General features: G+C 44.9%; 1 long non-coding RNA gene across 1 annotated transcript; it reads left to right on the top strand.

Moving 5' to 3' along the window:
* The first annotated feature begins 4328 nt into the window (after positions 1 to 4328).
* LOC309400873 lies at positions 4329 to 4587 on the top strand. The gene is made up of 2 exons (XR_014176726.1): positions 4329 to 4415; positions 4530 to 4587. It is a non-coding gene; the product is annotated as an uncharacterized lncRNA (long non-coding RNA).
* Positions 4588 to 4837: the final 250 nt, after the last annotated feature.

The raw sequence follows: 4837 nt of genomic DNA, 5'->3' as shown, positions 1-4837 counted from the left end.
GGCACCGTTCTGCGGTGGTTCTCCTCCTACCTCTCTGGCCGAGTGCAATTTGTGTTGGCATGGGGGCAGAGGTCGACCTCGAGGCCACTCACTTGTGGGGTGCTGCAAGGGTCGGTCCTCTCGCCTCTCCTGTTCAACACATACATGAAGCCGCTGGGCGAGATCATTCGTGGGTTCAGGTTAGATTACCATCTGTACGCGGATGATACCCAGCTGTACATTTCTACCCCGAACCAACCCAACGATGCCGTCAAAGTGATGTCCCGGTGTCTGGAAGCCGTACGGATCTGAATGGGAAGTAACAGACTCAGGCTCAAACCGTCCAAGACGGAGTGGCTATGGCTACTGGCACCCCGGTTCAACCAGTTGACTCCATCACTGGCCATTTGGGGTGAACATCTGGCCCCCGTGGAACAGGTACGCAATTTGGCCGTCCTCCTAGATGGCCGGCTGTCAATGGACGACCATGTGACAGCCGTGGCAAGGGGGGCGTTTCACCAGGTTCGCCTGGTGCGCCAATTGCGTCCCCTATTGGACCGGAACGCCCTCCGCACAGTCACCCATGCGCTTGTGACGTCCTGGCTGGACTACTGTAACGCTCTCTACATGGGGCTCCCCTTGAGATGCACCCGAAGGCTGCAGTTGGTTCAGAATGCGGCCGGCGGGCAGTTTCGGGAGTCGCTAGGTACTCCCACGTAACACCTCTCCTGCGCGGGCTGCACTGGCTACCTGTAGCTTTTCGGGTGCGTTTCAAGGTGCTGATTATCATCTTTAAAGCGCTCCATGCCACAGGACCTAGGTATTTGCGGGATCGTATCCTGCCCCATACATCCCTTCGGCCGATCCGCTCACACAGAGAGGGACTCCTCAGGGTGCTGTCCACTAGGCTGTGCCAGCAGGCGACGCCCAGGGGAAGGGCCTTCTCTGTGATGGGCCCGACCCTCTGGAATGACCTTCCCCCTGATATTCTAATAACCACGGACCTCCGCTCCTTCCGTAAGAAGCTTAAAACCCACCTGTTCAATTTAGCCGGCCTGGCCTAATTCCAGCTCTCCCACCTCAGTCTGTATTTTTAAATTTTACAGGTGGGTTTTAGGCCGAGTTTTAATTTTTATAAATTTGTACAGGGATTAAGGTTTAATTTGATTTTAATGGTATTTATTCTTATGTGTATGTTTTTTTTTTTATTTGGTGCCTGTACACCGCCCCATGTCCCTTTTGGGAGAGGGGGCGGTCTAGAAATCAAATAAATTGAATTGAATTGAAATTGAATTGAATCCAGGAAGAGGGAAAAAAGCAGAGGGGCTGGAAGTTTGTGTGTGTGCACAGGCTGTGAGTTTTAAAATGTCTGAGTGAATCCAGGAAGAGGGAAGAGGCAGAGGGGCTGGAAGTGTGTTTGTGTGTGTGCACAGGCTGTGAGTTTTATAAATCTCTGAGTGAATCCAGGAAGAGGGACGAGGCAGTGGGGCTGGAAGTGTGTGTGTGTGCACAGCCTGTGAGTTTTAAAAACCTCTGAGTGAATCCAGGAAGAGGGAAGACGCGGAGGGGCTGGAAGTGTGTGTTTGTGCACAGGCTGTGAGTTTTAAAACGTCTGAGTGAATCAAGGAAGAGGGAAGAGGCAGAGGGGCTGGAAATATGTGCATGTGTGTGCATAGGCTGTGAGTTTTAAAAACATCTGAGTGAATCCAGGAAGAGGGAAGACGCAGAGGGGCTGGAAGTGTGTGCGTGTGTGTGCATAGGCTGTGAGTTTTAAAACGTCTGAGTGAATCCAGGAAGAGGGAAAAAAGCAGAGGGGCTGTAAGTGTGTGTTTGTGCACAGGCTGTGAGTTTTAAAATGTCTGAGTGAATCCAGGAACAGGGAAGAGGCAGAGGGGCTGGAAGATAGATGATAGATAGATAGATAGATAGATAGATAGATAGATAGATAGATAGATAGATAGATAGATAGGTAGGGGGGGAGAGAGAGAGAGAGAGAGAGAGAGAGAGAGAGAGAGAGAGAGAGAGAGAGAGAGAGAGAGGGAGACATACGTAGGTAGGTAGGTAGGTAGGTAGGTAGGTAGGTCGGTCGGTCGATAGATAGATAGATAGACAGACAGACAGATAGATAGACAGACAGTCTGAGATATATATAGATATATAGATAGATAGATAGATAGATAGATAGATAGATAGATAGATAGATAGATAGATGATAGCTGATAGATGATAGATAGATAGATGATAGATGATAGATCGATAGATCGATAGATCGATAGATCGATAGATAGATAGATAGATAGATAGATAGATAGATAGATCGATCGATCGATCGATCGATAGATAGATAGATAGATAGATAGATAGATAGATAGATAGATAGTGTTCTGTCCCATGATTCTATCGAATATGCAGACACAGGCTTGGCTGTCTGCCACAACTAATTACAGAGATAAAACCACCCCTTGGCTAGGAGCCTAGAACGCTATCTTCAAGAAATCAAGATTAGACTTACGGAACGCTAGTAAAATGGACTGTTGTTTCCTGCAATAATTCCCCTCCCGTCGCTCTATCCCTCTACCTACCAACCTACCTACTCTCTCTCTCCCCCTACCTATCTACTGTATTTCTCTTTCTCTCTCTCTCTTTCTATTTCTCTCTATCTATCCCTCTACCTACCTACCTACCTACCTACCTACCTGTTAAGTCTATCCCCGTTAGGAGACTAGAGTTCAGCAGCGGAACGTAGTAACGAAAAAGCCGTTGAATAGTCACTCACAGCCACCAAAGGTAAAACAAAGAATAGCTTTACTTGCGTAACAAAAATAGGATAAATAGTCTCCAAACAGACTATAAGCAGTCTTGAAGTATATACAGTCTATTTACACCTCGTTAAAGTTACAGTTGCTCAACTCACAATTCACCATGTAGACAGGTAACTTAGTTACAGACTGGCCACCATCCAATTCACGGTCTTCTCTCTAATACAAAGCTCATACAGCAACAGTCAGCAACAGTCAGCAACAATCAGTAGCTATCCAGGGAGGAAACCGTAAAAGTGCCTTCCTCCTTATATGGCTGCTTAAAGCAATTAGCATCCAATTACATCTCTCTAGCATTTAAAGTAACAGCTACATTTGTTACAATGATGGCTTATATACATTGCCAAGACTAGGGTTACATCCCTAACATTCTCCCCTCTTGGGTTGTCAATGTATTTACACACAACTTCACATTTTCAATCCATAATCATCACATTTTTTGTGTTTTATAGCACCTTGTGCCTTAGTAAAATGGTCCGTTATATTGTGTTCAGACATACAATATTCCAATACAATCATTTTACTTTGTATACACTCTGTTCCCATATCAAGCAACAATTGTTTTAAACACACAATACAGTACATAATGTAGGTTCAAGATACAATGCATAATCATTCCTTATCAAACATAGAACCTTTTATATCAACATCGCCCAAACTCCTAATTCATCGTGGTCTACTTAACTCCCTTCCATAATGGTTTACAGAATTCCTATTTACTCCGGTTTTACGCCTATATATCCGTTTGTGTCCCCTTGCATGTTTACCTGAAGGTAAATCAGCCTTGTCAAGCACTCCCAAATCCTGCAATGACTTAAACTCCCTATCCATTGCAGCTTGCCCTACCTTTTTATCCTCAGTTGAATACGTAGTCAGCTCATTGTATGTAGCAGGTACCTTATCCACCTTACATGCTACAGATGCCTGATACCTATCAGGTGGCTGCGTTACACGGGTTGACCTTCTGGGTAACTCAGGGCTTATAGGTGGACTATCCTGAACGTCCTCCTGCTTTATCTCTTGCTCCTCCTAAGTAGACTCCTTCCCTTCATCACTCGTTTCTGGTATTCCTGATTCATTATTTTGGTCTGCTCGGGTTTCAATTACTACCTGATTATCAGTTTCTAGTTTGTTCCAACCAACATGCTCCAGAAACTTTGCATTAGCACTATGGTAGATCTTCGTTGTCCCTTGTTCCCAAAAGCTATAAGATCTATGGTTTGAGTTATAACCTACAAATATTAACTGTTGTGCACGGGTTTGTCCCTTTAATCTGATCTGTGCTGGAATATGAACCCATGCAGGAACTCCAAACGTATGTAGGTAGCTAAGGTCAGGTTTCTTACCATGCCACCTAGTAAATGATAATTCTCCAGTAGAAGCATTTACAACGTTGTTCAGAAGATGATTAGCACACATCATTGCTTCACCCCATTGTGGAGAACCGGGGCTCAATCTTCCCGGTTGGCCATAGGCCTTCTCCGGGGGCCGATTTCATGAGATGGAGAGTGAAGACACCACACAGGATTCCTCGGGATGAAGCCGCGCCCAGAGTTGCCTCTGGGGACCTCTTTTATTGGTAAACAAGGAAGGGCGGAGTAAAGGGTACATACATAGGTTTAACTCTACCATATTTGGTCACACTTCCTGTAATAGGTTTAACACTACCATATTTGGTCATACTTCCTGTAATAGGTTTACTACCATATTTGGTCATGCTTCCTGTAATAGGTTTAACACTACCATATTTGGTCATGCTTCCTGTAATAGGTTTACTACCATATTTGGTCATGCTTCCTGTACTAGGTTTAACACTACCATATTTGGTCATGTTTACATTGGCTGCTCATCCTGGCATTGTGGTGATGAGATCCTTTTGTCTCCTTTGTTTTTCCTCCTAACGTGGTTCAGCCTCCTTCCAGAGGCCTACACGTAGTGGAAAATTACCAGAGATAGTTCTTCTGAGCACATGTTTTTTGTTTAGCCTTTAATGGTGGATCAGATACTACTGCAACATCTCCTCTGTTTTTTGTTTTAAA

The sequence above is a fragment of the Natrix helvetica genome (assembly GCF_964273705.1).
Source record: "Natrix helvetica genome assembly, chromosome: W".
Lineage (NCBI taxonomy): Eukaryota > Metazoa > Chordata > Lepidosauria > Squamata > Natricidae > Natrix > Natrix helvetica.
Note: the sequence above shows the minus strand (reverse complement) of the source record. Positions and strands in the feature narration are given on the sequence as shown.